The sequence below is a fragment of the Phaseolus vulgaris genome, chromosome 6 (genome assembly GCF_051622355.1).
Source record: "Phaseolus vulgaris cultivar YP4 chromosome 6, ASM5162235v1, whole genome shotgun sequence".
Taxonomy (NCBI): domain Eukaryota; kingdom Viridiplantae; phylum Streptophyta; class Magnoliopsida; order Fabales; family Fabaceae; genus Phaseolus; species Phaseolus vulgaris.
This window is the reverse complement of record NC_143503.1, coordinates 8929062-8950079: the sequence shown is the minus strand read 5'-3', so window position 1 is coordinate 8950079 and position 21018 is coordinate 8929062.

The following is a 21018-nucleotide window of genomic DNA, read 5'->3' as shown; positions in this document are numbered from 1 at the left end:
GCATGTTCTTGGTAGTTTTGAAGGTATTGTTTGCCTGTGTATATTTATTTTCATGTTGAGAATTTAAATGTTAAATCTGGTCACTCTATAAATGTTATGTTCATTTAATCACTTTTGTCCTCTATTTTTCAATCTTTACCTTCTATTGTTGTTTTTAAACCTTCCTTCTCTTTCAATGGCTTCATTTCCGCCTTCTCAACTGTTATACATAGATAACACCTGCAGTATATATTATTTAATTCAATTTTTCTTTTCATGATTCCAATTTAATTTCAAAATTATGTTTCTGTTCTAGTAGTTAAAATAGTTTTGTTAGCTAGTTTACTTTCTATTTTCTATTTTCTATTTTGTGTTTTCAATTTCAACTTTCAAATTTTTTTTTCTGATTTTGATTTCTGTAGTTAATACAAGTTTTTCAGTCTAATTCATTTCAGTTTCTAGTTTACTTTATTTTCAATTTCTTTTTTCTTAATTTTTGCTATTTGATTCAATTTGAGCATGCTTGTTGTTCTGTTTTCAATACATTCTTGTGATTTTAGAATTATGTTCTTTAGCATTGCATTTCCTTTCATGGTTTCCATCTACTGCATTTTAATTCCAAATTAATCCTTACAAATATTTTAAGTATTGAATTAATTATTAATATTTTAATTTATTATACAATTAATAATATTATTTACATTCAATTCACAACATTTTCTAATTATATTAGATAACTTATATTTTTTTCTAAAAATATTTAATGATACCGAAAATAATTTACAATATTTTAATTAACTAAAATGTTTATATAAAAATACTTCATATTTTATTTTTTTAAACATTTTTAACTACAAAGATAAATTTATAAACTTCATTTTACACCTTTTAAAAAAATTAAAAAAAAATCTCTCACAACCATTACATCACTCATAAATCTAAATATTTTTTTCTCAATTTCAATCCAAACACAAGCACTTTCTTCCCACATCCCTCTCAAATCCTTACACCATCCTTCCCGAGATCACAATACCCTTCCTATTTGAAAAAAAAATAAAGTATTTAATTATTGTAACTTTTTAATAGTATTTATTTTTTTCTTTCTATCATAATAATAATTTAAATATAATATTGAAATAATAAAACTAAATTTATCTTACTTTTATTTATTTACATTCTTTTTCTCTCAATCCAACTTTTTTTTTTCATTCCTTTCACCATGTACTCTATCCAAACAAAGTAGTCATTTATTTAAGTAGGAAAGATGTGACGCTTTGTTTAATCATTTCCTGTAGTAGCTTAATGAATTTTACAAATTAAAAAAAAAAACTGTTTAATAGTGATCATATATTTTTGCTCCTTAGGCCATTGTCTTCTTAATCCTAGATCTCTTTAAAATATCAATGAAAAATTATACATGTTGTATTTATTCCATTACTACAAAGAAAATGTTTCAATAATTAAAACAAAAACCTTAACTTTTAATTAAATTCAAAATTCAAGCATCTTATATAAAGTATTGATAAGATAATGTATTTTTATCTAACTTTCGATTTTTCTAATGAGTTTGATTTCATCTCCACTATTATGTATTTTAATTTATTATTTCTTTATATGAATCTTTTGAATATATTACAAATGATCTTAGGTACTAGAATTTTAGTGTTATACTTTTTTTATCAGAAAAAAAATAAAAATAAATAAATTACAACATTTTCAAACTCCTTGATAAAAACATCAAAACAAAATCTACTCTTAAAAAACATCAAACTCGTAGTCAACAAAGAGACATTCAATTTCTTTAATTTCTTTGACCCAACGTTCCTCTTATCTCTTTTCTCAACGTAGATTGACTTCCTTTTTTTTTCTTCATTTTAATTTATTTATTAACACTTTTTTTTTAATTTTTCTAATTATTTACTAATTAATTTAAGAGTTAAATATATTTTATAATATACTATATGATTAAATTAGTTTTCATATTAGATTATATAAATATTTATGATCGTATGAAAATAATTAGAAAAGATTCTTATATGTAAAAATAATTGTAATAACAAAATTTATTTTAATTATTTTCATATTATTTATACTTAAATTCAATAAAATTTGAACCTAAAACAATCAATTTTATATTATATTATTAACATCATAAACATATTTAATCTTTAATTTAATTAGTGTTATTAAAGATTAAATTAGTGTTAGTTAGTGCAGTTGAACTGTTCCCTTTTCAGCAATGTTCCGTTTATAGGGATTGGTTTCTCCGATTGCCGCTCCACACTCGCAAAGATGTCACGTCAAACGAGGACGACCTTCACTAAATCAAAGATCATCGACAATAAATATATACATTACTAGGTGATTAACCCCTCTCTTTGCACGAGAAAGATTTTATCTGGGAAAGATTATATTTATAAAATATTATTAATATATTAATAAATAATTAAATAATTGTAATTTATGTAGGTATATATTTTAATTTATTTTTTTTTGCAATAAAGATGCATAGAGATGTCTTATAGTGTCTTATATAAATAATTTTATATAATCTTAAATTGAAATATTTTAATAATAATAAATTTTACAACATATATATTTTCACCTAATACAATCTGTACCATCCCGTCCTCGGACGTTGACCAAAGTCAAAGTCAAAGTCAAAGTCAACGTATGTTAGGACCCCTCAAGGGAGCCTAAAGGAAGAAAGTCAACAGGTTGATCGATTAAGGCGTCGTCAAGATGAGGCGTCGCCAGGCGTAGGCGTTGCCAGGTGTAGGCGTCGCCAGGATGAGGCGTCGTCAGGATGAGGCGTCGTCAGGTGTAGGCGTCGCCAAGATGAGGCGTCGCCAGGTTAGGGCGTCGCCAAGTTAACGCATCTACGGTGTCACCCCCGATACCCATGGGTAGGAAAGACCGTGGAGGGGGCGACGCCGCGAGAGGCCTCAGTACCTCAGAACAGTAATTAAGAGAAGAGAAAGGTGGCTTCAAGGCCATAGTTCTAGTACCAGTGAGGAGTAACCGGACTTGTGAAGTACCCACGCCACCTCTGGGGGCCCCTGGGACAGATACGACCCATGAGAGGGCCACGCCCAGGGGCGAACCATGTGCATGGTACGAGAGAAAGGCAGATACACTCCCAGGGCAAGTGACTAGAGGTTGGGGCGCATGAGTTGGCACCCAAAAAGTCACCCCTTGCGCTAGATGCACTTCGAAGAAGGAGGACTTACACGATGGAATGTCCCTAAGTTGGGTTACGGCACTGTGAGGCCCTCCACGTAGAGTAGCGATCAAGTCAGAGGAACACGTGGCAGTAAGCACTGAAACATCAATGTTTTCCTGAAAGTTTGCTAAGGTACGCTTTAATTTAGTTTACGTTTCGAACGTTTTAAAGCACTTTAAACGCTTTAAATGCTTTGAACGTTTTAAACGCGTTGAACGTTTTTATACGCTTTAAGACGCTTTGAAGGCTGGAGACATTGAAAAGGGGCTTGAGACGTTTGAAACAAAGATCAGACTCAGTTTTACACACACAAACCCTAGTTGTTTTGCTCGCGCACCCACTGTACGCACAGACAATTAAGGAAGAAAGCATTAGTTATCCAGCATTTTTGACCACCTTCAAAGCATCTGTTCACGGTGTTCCGATACGGAGGTGCGTCACCTTTGATGTTTCTCGCTAGCTGACTTGATCGTCGGAGTGCAAACGGCCGCGAGGGCACCCCTTTGTCCACTTCTTTTCAGGTACTCACAGACGGAGCAGAATGAAGGTGCCCTAGCTCGCGAGGACAAGCCACGCGCAAAGACGATCCTAGTCAACCGGCGGGAACATTTGGCGCCCACCGTGGGGCCGATTTAAAACATCAGTCCTACCTCAAGAGTTCAGTTCCAGTTGCAGTTTCCAACCCAATTCCCTCGAGATTTTACCAAGAGCCATTGTCATTGAGAAATTGGTGCAGTTTTCACCAATTGCTTTTGGTTGAGTCGTCGTGCGATCGCGTTCGTTCGAGTTCGAGTTCCTTTGCCCTTTGGAGTTGCACGACAGCTAGGAGAAGTTCCAGATGATGAGGTCCACGAGACAAGGTTCGACGCGCGCTGAGAGTGAAGAGATGACCATGCAACAACTCATGGGTATGATGCAAGGATTACAAGAAGCAATGGCAGCGTCGAAAGTGGAGCAAGAGCGCATGCAAGCGAATCTCGCAGCATCTTAGGCGAGAAATGAATAGCTCCACCGCACAAAAGAGGAGCAGCGCCGCGCTTAGCGCGAGATAGATGAGTCTGAGCCTTTCACACCACCGAGGGAGTTCTCCACGCCGTTCTCGCAGCTGATTTTGGAGGCGGAGATCCCCAACACGTTCACGGGGCCCAAGGTAACCTTCACAGGGATGGAGGACCCTGAAGTGCATCTCACTGCGTTCCACACACAGATGATGCTGGTAGGCGGCTCCGACGCCGTAAGGTGCAAGCTCTTCATGAGCACCTTGACTGGGATGGCCATGACGGGTTCATCAGCCTCCCAGAGGGTCATATCACGTCTTTCGCACAGCTCTCGCAGTTATTCAGAGAGCAGTATCTAGCCAACAAGGCTCCACCCCCGGTTTCATACGACCTGTTCGACGTGAAGCAATATCAAGGCGAGACCTTGAAGGAATACATAAATCGCTTTGGGGCGCAAGTGGTGAAGGTTGGCACCACAGAAGAGCCCATGATCGTGTACGCATTTAGAAAAGGGGTGTGCCCTGGGCCTTTCTGCGAGTCAATCATCCGCAACCGCCCCAAGACTTTTGCTGAGATAAGGCGTCGCACGGTGGAACACATCGCCTCTGAGGGTGAAGTGTATGAGAAACGCAGAAGTGTTGCGCCCGCGCGCCCAAGAGCACAGACGCACGCACAACCCGCCAGGGTCCACGAGGCCGCGACAGGGAGGAAGAACCAAGACAGGAAGTGCCCCTACGAGGCAAGGAGGACCCAACCCAGGGGTCGAGCAGAGGGAAAAAGGGAAGAAAATAGACCCTTGAGGCACAATTTTGTGGTGGAACTTAAAGACCTCATCGTTGTGCCCAACATAGCTGATAGGTTGAGGCCACCGGTGAAGTCTGACAAGGTGCTGGGACCCCACAAAGAGTCGTGGTGCGAGTTTCACGAGGCGTTCGGGCACCATATCAACAACTGCTTAGCGTTGGGCTATCAGTTGGATGAGCTTGTGAAGAATGGTTTCCTAAAGGATTATCTTGCTGGGTCTGCTGCGACCACAACCCTGGCGGTACTAGAGGAGGGTCAGGCGCATGAAATGCTAATCCATGGAGAGGTGCACACCATTTCTGGTTGGCTTTTCCGGAGGAGGACCCACTGCTTCTCAGCGTAAGAGATATGTGAGGTCAGTGAATTCTGTTGCTGAAGAATTTTCGGATGACTTGTGGGAGTCAGACCTCGTGTTCACTAGAGCTGACCTACGTGACGTCGTCCCACATAACAATGACCCAGTGGTCATTTCGGTCATCACCGCCGGAAGAAAGGTGCATAGGGTGCTCGTCGACCAGGGCAATTTCGCAGATGTCATGTTTTGGTCGACCTTCAACAAGCTACAGTTGTCCCCTAACTTGTTGAGGCACTACACCGGATGTATGTATGGGTTCGCGGACAACCCAATCGAGGTACGTAGCTATCTAGAGCTAAGGACAACGTTTACCGATGGAGCGGCGTCACGTACCGAGAGTATTCGGTACTTAGTAGTAAACGCCAATTCAGCCTACAACATCTTGTTGGACAGACCACATGAAGATGCTAAGGGCAGTGTCCTCCACGCGTCACATGAAGATGAAGTTACCAGATCTTAGTGGCAAAGTGATTGTAATCAAGTCAGATCAAGAAGAGGCCTGAAAATGCTATGAAAATAGTCTGAAGACAAAGAGAGGCGTGGTCATGGTGATCGAACGACCACCAATTTCAGGTTCGCGAATGGAGTTAGAACCCTTGGAAGAGGCGACGCCCGCGGAGTCCACGCCTGTCGAGGCCACACCCGCAGGGGCGACGCCTATAGAAGATGCGCGCACAGAAGAAAGATACGGTGATGCCTCGCCACTGGAAGAAAGATACGGTGACGCCTCGCCCATGGAAGAAGCGTCGGGGAAGGCGACGCCTGATGCATCCGATAGGGCGACGCCAATAGAAGAGGATCACAGAAATGAGTCTCGTGCAGAGAGCGTGCGTGGCAAGTGACCCAAACCAGTAGACAATGTGGTTGAAAGGCAGATAGGGGGTAAGGTGTTCAAATTGGGACGTTTGTTGAGCCAGGAAGAACAAGATGAAGTGGCAGCAGTGATCTCACACCACTTAGATGCATTCGCGTGGACTGCGGAGGACATGCCAGGCATCGACCCAGATTTTTTGTGCCACCACCTTACCATGGACGCCAAGGTTCGCCATGTGCGACAGAGAAAGAGGAAGTTTAACGGAGAACGATGCCTCGTCGTGAAGGAAGAGACGCAGAAGTTGCTAAGCGCCGGGCACATCAGGGAGATACAATACCCTGAGTGGCTGGCCAACGTAGTTCTAGTGACGAAGGCGAATGGGAAGTGGAGGATGTGCGTCGTCTTCACGGATTTGAACAAGGTGTGCCCCAAAGATTCGTACCCGCTGCCCAACATCGACGCATTGGTGGACAGCGCCTCGGGCTGCAAAATGCTGAGTTTCTTGGACGCATTCTCGGGTTACAATCAGATCAAGATGCACCCAAGAGATGAGTGTAAAACGGCGTTCATGACGGAGACATGCAGTTACTGTTATAAGGTGATGCTGTTTGGGCTGAAGAACGGAGGCGTCACCTATCAGAGGCTAATGGATAAGGTCCTAGTGATGGCATTTTCATGTGTTCTTCTTGAATCAAAGTAGAAAATAAGGTGCGGAAGCAATGGGTGAGATGATCAAGACCCTCCTAGGAGTTGTGTTGGCCTTGTAGGTGCATGATGAGTATGGTGTTTGAGTGGTTCGGCCAGCTCAAGGGAAAAGGTGAAAGGATTGAAGTTTAGAGCCTAGATTTCTAGGAGAAGTAAAGCTTGTGCACAAAAATGGCAGCATAACCTTACTCAATTAAACTTGAAAAATACAATGAGATAGCCTTCCTATTTATAAGCTATCTTGGACGTAAATGTTAAGCTAAATTCTAAGGAAAAGAAAACCAAAATTAAATCTAAATTCTAAGCCATGTGCCATGTGCAATGACCGGCCACACAACCCTAGATTCTAGAATGTTTCCATCCAAAAGTGCTTTCTACACTATCCTATCTACTAAGTACCCCTAATGGGCCTTTATGCAAACATATACAAAGCCTTCTCTCTTCCATCCGTGGCTTCATTTACTTGTGTTTGAGCATGTTTGGCCATTGATCTTGTAAGGGGGCCTAGACGGTCTAGCTCCATGGATAGCCTCCCTCCTTCACGTCCTAGACGCTCACCTTGGTCTTGGTCTAGACGCTCTCCTTGGCTTGGGCCTTGGCTTCCTTGGGTAGGTGTGCTTGGCCCTCCTCCATCACCTAGCACCAATGCTTGGGAGGAACGTACAGGCCTACGTAGATCACATGGTGGTGACTTCGCATGAGAGAGGGCAGCACGCAGCGGATCTGGAAGAGCTGTTCGCCACGATAGCCAGATACCGCCTCAAGTTGAACTCGGAGAAATGCGTTTTTGGCGTGGAGGCGGGAAAGTTCTTGGGATTTATGCTCACTGAAAGGGGGATAGAGACAAACCCTGACAAGTGTGCAGCTATCATCGCCATGAGGAGCCCAACCTCAGTTAAAGAAGTTCAGCAATTGACTGGGAGGATGGCGACCCTGTCAAGGTTCGTGTCTGCTGGAGGGGAGAAGGGCCACCCCTACTTCCAGTGCCTCAAGAGGAATAGCCGTTTTGCATAGACAAATAAATGTGAAGCAGCATTCCTCAAATTGAAGGGATACTTGGCGACGCCACCTGTGCTTTGCAAGCCACGACAAGGCGTCCCCCTTCGATTGTACTTTGCAGTAACAAAGTGGGCCATCAGCTCAGTGCTGGTCCAGGAGCAAGACCAAGTGTAGAGACCCATCTACTTCGTAAGCAAGGCCTTGCAAGGCCCAGAATCAAGGTACTAGTCGCTGGAGAAGGCGACATTAGCAGTAGTGTTCTCAGCCAGGAGACTCCGACATTATTTTCACAGTTTCACAGTGGTGGTGATGACGAATCTCCCCATCCAAAAAATACTTTAGAAGCCAGATGTAGCTGGGAGGATGGTTCCCTGGGCAGTGGAGTTGTCAGAGTTTGACATCCAGTATGAACCCAGGGGGTCCATCAAAGGGAAAGTCTATGCAGATTTCGTAGCAGAGCTCTCACCAGGAGGAGACCCTCAAGAGGTGGAGTTAGGGTCACAGTGGATGCTCTCAGTGGATGGGTCCTCCAATCAGCAGGGGAGTGGCGCTGGAATAATCTTGGAGGGGCCCAACGGAGTGTTGATCGAGCAAGCCTTACGCTTCACATTCAAAGCAAGAAATAACCAAGCTGAGTACGAGGCGCTGATCGCTGGAATGCTCTTGGCCAAGGAGATGGGCGCGCAAAGCCTCCTGGCAAAGAGTGACTCACAATTGGTCACAGGACAAGTAACAGGGGAGTACCAGGCAAAGGATCCACAGATGGCTGCGTACTTGAGGTACGTCGAAGTGTTGAAGGGAGCCTTCGCTGCGTTCGAGTTGGTGCATGTCCCTAGAGAGCAACATGCCATAGCTGATCTGCTTGCCAAGCTGGCCAGCTCAGGCAAGGGGGGAAGGCAGAGGACAGTCATCCAAGAGACGCTCAAAATGCTGCGAAAGTTCGTGGCGGACAACAGGGTAGATGTCCTTCACATTAGCGCAGCAAGAGGAAAGCCAAAGAGCCATCGCTCTTTGATTCAAGATACGACGAGGGCACCTCGCATAAGCACCTACGCGGCCTCGCCAGAAGGAGAGAAGGGCATGAAGGTGTGCGCCTTGGAGGAAAGCGGCACGTGGATGACGCCTTATAAGCGATACATTGCAGATGGAATTCTCCCAGCAGAGCCTGGAGAAGGAAAGAAGATAAAGAGGAACTCTGCAAGGTACACCCTCGTTGATGGAGTGCTATTTAGGCATGGGTTTACGCACCCAATTCTGACATGTGTGAGTGGCGATGAGTGCACGAGGATCATGTCAGAGCTTCACGAAGGGATTTGCGGAAGTCACGTGGGGGGAAGATCATTAGCTTCCAAGGTGATTCGCGCTGGGTTTTATTGGCCATCAGTAAGGGAAGATTGTGTAAGATACGCCCAGCGATGCAAGCAATGTCAGATGCATACAGACTGGCATAAGGCACCTCTAGAGGAGCTGAGATCGATCTATAGCCCATGGCCCTTCCACACATGGGGAATTGATATTCTGGGGCCTTTCCCTCTGGCGATAAGGCAGACGAAGTATTTGATAGTCGCCATCGAGTACTTCACGAAGTGGATAAAGGCAGAACTGGTGGCACAGATCACTGCGCACAAGGTACAACACTTTGTTTGGAAGAACATTGTGTGTCGTTTCGGAGTGCCAATGCGTCTCATCTCAGATAATGGCACTCAGTTTGCGAGCCAACAGCTGGGGAAGTTGTGTGCAGAAGTAGGAATCAAGCAGGTGTTTGCATCAGTTGAACACCCCCAGACGAATGGGCAGGTCGAGTCAGCGAATAGAGTTTTGCTGAGGGGATTGAAGCGAAGGCTTGAGAAGGCTAAAGGGGCGTGGGCAGAAGAAGTACCAAGAATAGTGTGGGCTTACCACACCACGCCTCAATCCTCCACCATGGAGACGCCTTTCAGCCTACTATACGGGTCAGATGCCATGATCCCAGTAGAGATTCACGAGAGTTCTCCACGTTTCCTAAGCTTTGTGGCAGAAGAATCCAATGAGGAGAGAAAGGTGAATCTAGACCTATTGGACGAGGCCAGGGATGAAGCAAGGATAAAGGCTGAAGCTGTGAAGAGGAGAGTAGAGCATCAGTACAACTCTAAGGTGAAGCTGCGACAATTCCAAGTTGGTGATCTGGTCATGAGGAAGGCTCATCCTTACGAGTTGGAAAACAAGCTGTCTCCCAAGTGGACCGGACCCTTCAAAGTAACCGAAGCTAAGGGAAACGGTTCGTACAACCTAAAGACTCTAGAAGGAGGGCCCATTCCACGCAGTTGGAATGCGGCCAATTTAAAATTTTATTTTAGTTGAAAGTCATGAAATACACAGTTGTAAAGGGGACACTCTTTTTCACTCTTAGGGGTTTTTTAATGAGGTCACCTAAGTAAAAATAAGTTCAAGAAAACTTTGTCTCAATTTTTCCCTTTCACACAGTATAAGAGTAAAGATTAAGAAACAAAAGACAAAGAATCAAGGCGTCGCCTGAGGTAAGCGTCGCCAAGATAAGGCGTCGCCCAGACAAGGAGTCGCCAAGATGAGGCGTCGCCGGGACGAGGCGTCGCCAAAATAAGGCGTTGCCAAGTTAAGGTATCGCCAGACGTAGGGATCAGATGAGGCGTCGCCAAGTTGGGACGTCGCCAAAATGAAGTGTCTCCAAGTTGGGACAAGGCGCGACTAGGAGAAGGCCTCGCCTGTTAAAGGGACAGACGTCAAAATTCGAAGCAAGTAGTAGGAGCGCATGCACTCACCCAGAGATCAAGATAACAGGTATGTTCAATATAAGTTACGATCCGGGTGTCTAGTCTCTGAGCAGGGGTTAAGGGATTCCTTCGGGACGCCCCCTCCTCAGGTATGAATAGCCAACTCCGGTGTCAGATGTTAGACATAAGTTAAAATCCGGGTATCTGGTCCCTAGGAAGGGATTAAGGGATTCCTTCGGGACGCCCCCTCCTCAGGTATGAATAGCTAGCCCCAGTGTCTGGTGTTTAGACACCTCGCAAGGAAGTGGCGGGGGGTGTTTCCTTCTAGTGTGGGCATCGGGCAGTAAGGAGTTTCGGAGCAGTGGAGAACCAGGACACTTGGTGCAGATACGCGCAGCCGAGGAGAAGAGCCATCCTTCGGGAAACCTTCTCCTTGGGCGTAATCGCCAAAACCCCTGGTCATCTTGGTGTTTAGACACACCAGGAACGATATGGCGATGCTTACAGCATGTCTCTCCCTGGGCGTGGGCACCAAGAACACTGATCGCCTTGGTGTTTTCAGACACCCTGGGGACGAAACGACACTACCTCCGGGTGGGCCTCTCCTCATGTGTGGGCACCAAGCGTGCAGAGATAAGGGCTAAGTTGCCTTGGTGTTTGAAACACCCCATCGACGATACGACGTTGTTGTATAAGCCTCTCCATGGGCGTGGGCACCGAAGCGCGACTTTCGTCCCAAGTGTCTAGACACACTGAGGACACCCAGAGTAGGTTTTTCCTCGAGCGTGGACACACAGTGCAGGTAAGATAAGCCCTCCACGCCCTCGAGCGATGTCGAGGCCATAGAAGAGATCAAGTCCTCCCTCGCCCCTGAGCGATGTCGAGGCCAGAGAAGAGATGAGACCCCCTTTTTCCATCTTGAAGTGATGGAAAAGCCAGCAATGCCTTTGGCAGTGAGTGCCAGAGGGCTCAAAACAAGTAAGTACAAAGCGAGTTGAAGACTTTTATGAGTTCAGAAGGCAAGTAAAAACCGACGAGCAAGAAGAAGAAGAAGGATGGAAGCACGAGTTACCAAGGATAAGAGAGTAAGAGAAGCTAAAAGACACACGAGAAGGCAAAGACAAAGTTCGAATAGGCATTTAAGCACAATCAAGAGCTATAATTACAGATAGGTACAATTAATATTTGTTGCGGTTACAAAAAGAGGCTATTCCTCAGAGGCCTCCAAGGGCACAATTTTGTCGTCGACCACTTCATTTAGAGGGCTGCACCCAGAGACGTCGATGTCGGGGTTAGCATAGGCCGCTTGGACAAGAGCCTCTGCGAACCCATCAGTGAACCCAGTGGCAGCCTCCTCGTTTAGCCTTTCCTCAGCAACCTTGAAGTTTGCAGCCTGAGTGGTCATCTCTTGTTCTTTGGAGGCCAAAGCAGCCATCAACTCTTGGACTTTGGCTTGGAGGGTGGCGTTCTTGGCGGCTAGCTGGGAGCATTCACTAGTCTTGTCCTCAAGCGTGACCTCAATTTTCCCCAGTGTCTGCTCTCGATCCACACATTGGTCCTCGAGTTTCTTTTGCTGCGCCTTTGACGTCTCCACCTCTGCTTCAAGATCAACGACTTGTAAGCGGAGGGGCACCACCTGATTAAGGAGTTCAGCATGGGCTTGCGACACCTCATGCAACCGCTTATTAGCCTCCTCCTTCGTCTTCTGCGCCACCCTCAGAGAGGCCTTGTAAGCATCTTCTTGACGCCCCCAGTGAGTGGCCAACCTCTCCTTCTCCTCTTTCAGGGAGGTGACTTCTTTCTCCAATGTTTGGAAGGCGGAGGCTTCGATGCCTTTGGCTTTGGCCTACGCATGCCAGATGTGGGCACAAGACATGAAGGCACCCAAGTAATAGTAAATGCCTTCTCTCTTGGGCCCTTCATGTTGGCCGCGCGAAGACTCCCTCTCTAGGTAGCCCCTCAGCGAGTCCCAGATGGGCGAGGGGAATTCTGGATGGGTAGGTTCAGGATCAACATCAGCACGACCCTCCAAGGCCCCTGATCGAGGAGGTGAGGAGGCGCTTGGAGGGTCCTCCCTCAAAGAGTCGGCCCCATGTGAGGAGGAAGTGGCAGAGGTGGCAGTCTGAGGGGCACGCTGGGTTGTCCTACGTCACTTGAAGACTTGCCCCTCGGCGGAGTCTTCATCGTCGTCGGAGGGCACCACCACTACCCTTTTCCCTTTGTCAAGGGGGGCTGATGGAGCAGCAGCTTCGACCAGCGCAAGGGGGATGACCGCGATGGGAGGGGGTGAGTTTGGAGGTTGATAAGGAGAGAGTTGGGCTGGTGGAGTTGATGGCGTCGGGTTATGTTGAGGGCGAGGGTTGGGAGAAGATGGTGGTGCATCGGAGGTTGGAAGTGGGGACCCTCCAACTTCCTTCGCCGAAGCCCCGCCCTTGGACTTCAGGATATGAGCGAGCCTCAACCTTCGTTGTTTGTCGATCTTTGAATCTGCACCAAGAAGATAAATGCAGTAGGGGTTAAGCACAAGTTAAGTTACTATACAAAGAAAGCAAATAAGTCACACACTAAGTAAGAACAAGCAAGGGCAGTGAATAGAGGGTTATAAGGGTGGCTCTTATACTTATGTATTTCGCGAGGGCCTCGACGTTGTACTCGAGGCTTATCAGGGTAGAGGTGTTGAAGGCCCTCACGCTGGTCAGAATTTGGCAAGCCTCTCGATCGGTCGAGGGCAGCTCGTTAAGGGACTTGGGCTTCGTAAGCTTCACCTTCTTCACCCAGTACAAGGGGAAGCCGTCAAGGGCGGTGTGGTCGTAGTCAGAGCAGCATACTTTGAAGAATTTTCCCTTCCACCCTTTGAAGGACTATTGAAATAATGTCAGGAGGACCCTTCCAGATATGCTGCTAAAGCTTACCCAGAGGCTTTTCCCCTGCTTCTTCACTTCGAAAAAATGAAGGAAGATGTCGACAGAGGGGGCATGTCCGAAAAACCTGCACAGAATGTCGAATGCTTTGACAAAGGCCCAACTGTTGGGATGTAGCTGGGCTGGGGCGACGTTAATTTCGGTTAGTTGTTCCCTTTCGAACCTCGAGAAGGGCAGGCGCAACCCGATACGTTTGAAGACCACCTGGTAAAAGTAAAAGAAGGGGACTCCATTGTTGGCCCGCTCGTCCCCACACACAGGCTCCCCTGGGGTACAAGGGAGCACTGCTATGTCCTCGTCATGCCTTTTCACAAAGGCGCGATGGTCGTAGACGCTCGATTCTCCAATGTGATCCCTCCAGGCCTTCGTGGAGGTCAGGCTCGAGTACTCATCGAGCAGCTCGTCGGGAGCCCAAGGATACAGGGCCTTATAGTTGACCCTTGGGGGTGGAGGGTTAGACGTCGTTTTTGTACGTGCCATGTGTTAGAGTTAAGGAGTGTCTAAGATCAAGAGGGGAGGGGTGAATTGAGCTTATCAAATTTTCGCAAAACAATCTAATTTACTATGTAACAGAGGTGAAAAGAACAGATTGATATTAAATGGAACAAATTGTTTTTACAGATGAATCTAACACAATTAAAACAAGATCAACACAGTTTAGATCAACCAGCAGCAATACCAGAACCAAATTGATTAACTTTTACTGTTTATAACGTTGCAGCTTAAGGTACAAAATTAATCAATTTTTTACTTAACATAAGCCATCTAGAGTAATGAACCAAATGTCACAGTTTAGTTAAGGGAACCAGTTCACCCTTCTTATCCTATTACAGTTTCACACAACAACTTGATTTATGATTAGAGGATTGATTAACAAGTTAGAACAGCAGATCTATCCAGGTCCAGAATTAATAGATTTAGTTTCAATATAACAGATTCCTTTCTTGACAGATTATGTGAAATTACAAAATTAAGTGCAGGGATGAGAAAAGAATCAAACAAGAATTTTTATACTGGTTCACTCATCAAGAGCTACGTCCAGTTCACCTCACTCCAAGGTGTAATCCACTAAAAACTGATACAATCAATTACAAACACACAGCAGTTCTTGAACCCTTCAAGAACATCAACTATCAAGCCTGAAAAACACTATTCCAGCATACCTTGCACTCCAAGAAACTCTATATAGAGTGACTAACGCTCAAAACCAATACAAGAAGGAATAAGGAAAATATTACACCTGAAACAATTTTGCAAGAACATAAACCAGTTGTTCTATTTGCTCCAAGACAGTACCAGCACCTCCAAGACAGAATATAGCAGTGTGTGAGTTTTGTGCTACCTTCCTGCAACTTGAACCAAAACATCAACCTTTGTGAGTTGTTTCTCTGTTCTTCTCCCCCTTTGGATTCATCAAACAGAATAAGGCATGGGATAAAGACATACCATAGACATTCATAACAGTTCAAACAAACAACCAGTATAGAGTTCTATTACAACCCAAAATAAAACTAACTAAAACCAGTGCAGAATAAAGACAAACAGACTAAACCCAAATTGTTCAACAAGATATAAAAGATAAAGACTATGAAATAGGATCACTTGTTGTGGTAGTAAAGCTCAGCTAGCTGCTCTTGAACTCCTTCAATTTGGTCATCCAAGTGTTGAAACCTGGCTTGAGCCATTTCATAATGTGCCTTTTGCTCATATGTGAGTATGTCCAGCCTGCTTAGAACTTGTCTTTCGAACATGGACAGAGGTTCACCTCTATACACAGGTTCCTCATATGCAACCAGTGCATTTTGGCTTGTAGCAGCAACATCCTCATTCCCAGAAGAGTGCACTGGTGACTCATCCATGTGTTGTACCCATCAGCATTTTCTTCTTCTTCATTTGCTGGATCAGCTGCTTCATTCTCAGCTCTATTTGCAGCATTCCTTCTAAATACGCAGCTGTCATCTTCCTTTTGGAACCCCATCTTCAAGAGAGTGGAGTTGTCTATTTCACTTGCTGCCTTAATGGTGTCATTTCTCTCATTTGCAGTGTCAACTTCAAAATAATGAATTAGCTTTGACACAAAAATAGCATATGGAAAACGATAATGTGGAAGCCTTGTGGATTTGAGCATATGCTCTACCATTGTACTCACCCAATTTACCTTGAGTTGATTCATTATGCAGTACAACAGAATCAAATCCTCTTCATGAAGAGTAGCATGATTACTTCCTCTTGGAGTAAACTGCCAAGCAATTATGTAGGCTAGAAGTCTTGGAATTATTGTGAGATTTCCAGCATGAAATCTGGCTACTGGTTCAGCAGGGTTTATAACACAGCTCCTATAAAACTGCATTTTGTTGAACCCTTGAATTCCAGCAGTATTCCCTTTGCTAACCTTCATTCCTGAATACTTGATTCCTCCCACATTGCTCCATATTTCTCTTGTAATTTTCAGCTTCACACCTTTTACATGGGAGACCAAATTTTTTCCTTCTTGAACCAGATTGCTGTAGAACACTTTCACCAAGTCTGGATAGACATTTCCAGTCATTTCTAAGAAGTTTTTCAGTTTTTGATGCTTGAGCAGAGTTTTTGCTTCAGTCAGATTTTCTTCCCTTAACCATGAAAATTCCAGCACCTTGGGCACATTGACTTGCTTTCTGCTTGTCTCATGGATGAACCTAATCATGGCTTCAGAATCTCCAGCAAACCATTTTTCCAGGATGCCTTGGCTACTGTTAGATTGTTCTTTGGATTTCTTCTTTCTGTGTGAGGAGGATGTCATGCTTGATCTGTTGTTATCTACACTTAGTCACCTAAAGATAAATCAGCTAGAAGAAGGGTTAGTAACATTTCACATGATCACTTCAAAATAGAAATTAAGCACAATAATCTGTTTTGAACCTGGACAGCACGTAGCAGATATGAGAAGGTGTGAGAGACAATTGATTAGTGCTAGGTTTATATTGAGCTTTAACTCAGATTTCAAAAAATCACAATTTTTAAAGGAAATCAATTTAATCAGATTTCAAGAATTATGGGTTAAGAGAAAATCAAATCAAACAGATATGCTTCAGATTTTATTCTTGTGGTGCAGCATGTTCAGGTGTTGATTTACGTAAGAATATATTGGAACCAGATTTTGTTAAATCAAATCTGTTGCACCTACACAATATCCAATCAGTTAGGATACCCACACGCTAATTTGCATAGATCTGCTGGTTAATAACCGTAAAAGCAGTCAAAGATAAAGAGAAAGAGAGAAAAACAAATCTTTCTCTTTCCTAGTCACAGCTGTGATTCTGAAACAGGGAACAAAACATGTTAAAAAATAAAGTAACATATTGAAATTTTTACTGCAGAGGACAATTTAAGCTAATGATACCCAATTCATTTAGAAGAAAATAAAACCTGTCTTTAGCAAGAGGTTTAGTGAATAGATCAGCTAATTGAAATTCAGTGCCAATGAATTTTATATCACAAGTTCCATTAGCTATATGTTCTCTTAGAAAGTGATGTTTAATTTCAATATGTTTAGTCCTTGAGTGCATGATAGGATTCTTAGACAGATTTATAGCACTAGTATTATCACAATTTATAGGTATCTTGTTTAATAAAATTCCAAAATCACTTAGTTGCTGCCTTAGCCATAAGGTTTGAGCACAACAACTTCCAGCAGCTATGTATTCTGCCTCTGCTGTAGAGAGAGCAACACAAGCCTGTTTCTTGCAATGCCAAGAGATTAGACTTGATCCAAGCATGTGACAAGTCCCACTTGTGCTTTTCCTATCAACCTTGCAACCTGCAAAGTCAGAGTCTGAAAAACCAGTTAAATTTAAAGATACATTGTTAGGATACCATAACCCGACATCCTTAGATCCTTGTAAGTATTTCAGAATTCTCTTTGCTGCATTGTAGTGTGATTCCTTTGGATCAGATTGATATCTAGCACATAAACATTGACATCTCAAACTCACTCTTCATTGTTTTCACAAAGTCTTCACACATCTCTTCATTTGTGGATCCAAAGATAATATCATCCACATAGACTTGTACAAGTATAATGTCTTCTCTTTTCTTCTTTATGAACAAAGTTTTATCAGAACTGCCACGGTTATATCCTTGAGAGAGCAGAAATTCACTTAGCCTCTCATACCATTGCCTAGGTGCCTGCTTCAATCCATATAACGTCTTCTTAAGCATGTACACATGCTCTGGATTTTTATGATCTTCGAACCCTGGAGGCTGAGATACAAACACCTCTTCATTAATGTAACCATTTAAGAATGCACTCTTGACATCCATTTGAAACAGCTTGAAACCTTGTATGCTGGAAAATGCTAGGAGTAATCTGACAGCTTCAAGACGTGCTACTGGTGCATAGGTTTCACCAAAATCAATTCCCTCTTCTTGGTTATAACCTTTAGCAACCAGCCTTGCTTTATTTCTAGTGATAGCCCCATGTTCATCCATCTTGTTCCTGTACACCCACTTGGTTCCTATGATATTCATCTCATGCCTTCTTGGAACCAAAGTCCACACTTCATTGTATTCAAACTGGTTCAGTTCTTCCTGCATTGCTGTTATCCAATTGCTCTCTTGTAGTGCTTCTTCCAGACTTTTAGGCTCAATCTGTGAAACAAAGGCCACTGTTCTGCAGAAATTATTAAGTGAATTCCTTGTTGAGACTCCTTTCTCAATTTTACCAATTACATTGTCTAGTGTAAGATCCCTGGGTGTCTTCCATTCCTTAGGTAATCCTGCATTCACAGTAGATTCTTTGACAGAATTTTGATTAGTTGCATCAAGCTCACTAGATTGATTCTTTTGCAAAATGGTTCTTAAATCATCCATACCAGGTTCATCCAGAACAGATTTGGGCACACAAAAATCTATTTCATCAGATACAACATGTATAGATTCTTCTACTGCAAGCAATCTTTTGTTATACACTCTATAAGCATGACCATTTATAGCATATCCAATATGTATTCCCTCATCTGATTTAGGATCAAATTTCCCCAGATTGTCTTTACCATTATTTAGAACAAAACATTTGCAGCCAAAGACCCTAAGATGACTAATGCTAGGCTTCCTACCTTTATACAATTCATAGGGAGTTTTCTTAAGAATTGGTCTAATCAATGTTCTGTTAAGCACATAAGAAGCAGTGTATACTGCATCAACCCAAAAATATTTAGGTAAACCAGATTCATTTAACATGGTCCTAGCTAACTCTTCTAATGACCTATTCTTCCTTTCAACTACACCATTTTGTTGGGGTGTCCTAGGAGCAGAATAACTATGTGTGATCCCATGTTTTTCACAATATCTATCAAATTTTGCATTTTGAAATTCTCCCCCATGATCACTACGAATCTGTTTTATCCTATTTTCATTTTCATTATGCAGAACCTTAGCAAGTTTCTTAAAGGCTTTATTTGCATCATTTTTAGAAGCAAGAAACAAAGTCCATGTATATCTTGAAAAGTCATCAACAATCACCAAGGCATAGTAATTTCCAGCTAAGCTAGCAGTCCTAGATGGTCCAAACAAGTCCATATGTAAAACATCCAAGGCTTTATTTGTAGAAACTACATCTTTAGATTTAAATGAAGTTCTTATCTGTTTTCCCTTTACACAAGCATCACACAATCTGTTATTCTGAAATTTTATGTTTGGTAAACCAGAAACTAGTTCCTTAGACTTTAGCTTATTCAAGTGATTCGTGTGAATATGAGCTAGCCTCCTATGCCACAGCCATGACTCATCACTTTTAGATAACAAACACTCATTTTCAGAACAGCTCTTTATAATATCTAAGAGATAGATGTTGTTTACCCTTTTTCCAGTGAACAACACCTTACTAGAAATTTCATTTGAAATTGTACAAGTGTTGGCTTCGAAATTGACCTTGTATCCCTTGTCACACAACTGGCTAATGCTTAGAAGACTATGTTTTAGCCCTTCAACATCCAGTACATTCTCAATAGTGGTTGAGTCTTTAGTACCAACATCTCCTCTTCCAAGAATTTTTCCTCTATTGTTGTCCCCATATGTGACAAGCCCTTCAGCTTTGAGTTTCAGATTTATGAACTGGGTCACATCACCAGTCATGTGCTTTGAGCAGCCACTGTCCAGGTACCACTAATTTTTCCTGCTGTTTTTCTGCAAAAAAGCAGATTTAGCATGTATGGTACCCCTTTTAGTCTAGGGTCCAGCATGATTAATACCTTTCCTTAGGAAGCCATTTGGCTAATCCTTTAGGAACAAGGTACCTTCTAGCTTTACACGTTCTAGATATATGACCAGACTTCATACAGTAAAAACATGTTGCAGTATGCATTGTTTTTGAACAACTAAAAGAAGAAAAACCTGTTTTGGAAGGAACAAAAAAACTGGATAACTTTTTCACATTGCTTTTCATTTCAGAATTATATCCTAGACCATTTTTATTAAAAACAACATTCTGTGAACCTAATAAAGTTTCAAGATTTTCTCTTCCTTTGGTGAAATTTGAAAGTGTTTTTAACAAATATTCAATATGTTTTTCCAACTTCTTACAATTATCACTGGTTTTTATTGATGCATGCAAACAACATAATTAGACCTAAATGCAAACAATTCTTCAAGAGCTTTGACCTTAGGTTCAAGTACCCTATTTACTCTATTCAATTTGTTGCAAATTACAGCTAATCTGTTTGCTTCATCATGTGTTTCCTTAAATGCAATTAACAGCTGATCATAATTTTCAGAATCAGTAGAAAAATCACTTACTGAATCAGAATTAGATTCTTCATCATTCACCATAAAGCACAAATTTGCTTCCTCACTTTCGGTTGAGGAATTACTAGATGAGGATACATCATTTTCTTCCCATGAGATGTATGCTTTTTTGCCTTTGCTTCTTTCACTCTTCTTGCTTGCTGATTTTTCTTTGTTTTGATTGTTTGGACAATCAACCTTTATATGACCTGGTTTACCACATCTAAAACAAGTGTAATTGGAAGAATTTGAATCATTGGGTTTAGAGTACCTCTTTCTTTGTTGAGTTCTGTCACAGTTTTTCTTTCTAAGAAACCTGCTGAATTTTCTGGTGAGCAGACTCAAAGTCTCATCATGTTCAAGATCATCTTCTTCCTCACTTGTATCATGTTCCATGGTAGTTTTCAGGGCAATTCCTTTGGCTTTCTTCTCCACAGTTTCTTGTTCTTTCAATCTTTTCAGCTCTATTTCATGCTCCATCAGCTTTCCAAAAAGTGCAGCAGTGGACATCTTGGATAAATCTCTGGATTCTGAGATTGCTATTACCTTAGGCTGCCAGCTCCTATCGAGGCATTTTAGCACCTTTATGTTGAGCTCTTCCTTGTCAAAGACTTTACCAAGGCCAGTGAGGTGATTTACAATATGTGTAAATCGTTTCTGCACATCTGCAATACTTTCTTCTGATTGCATTCTGAACAGTTCGTATGCCTGAATTAGTGAGTGCTTCCT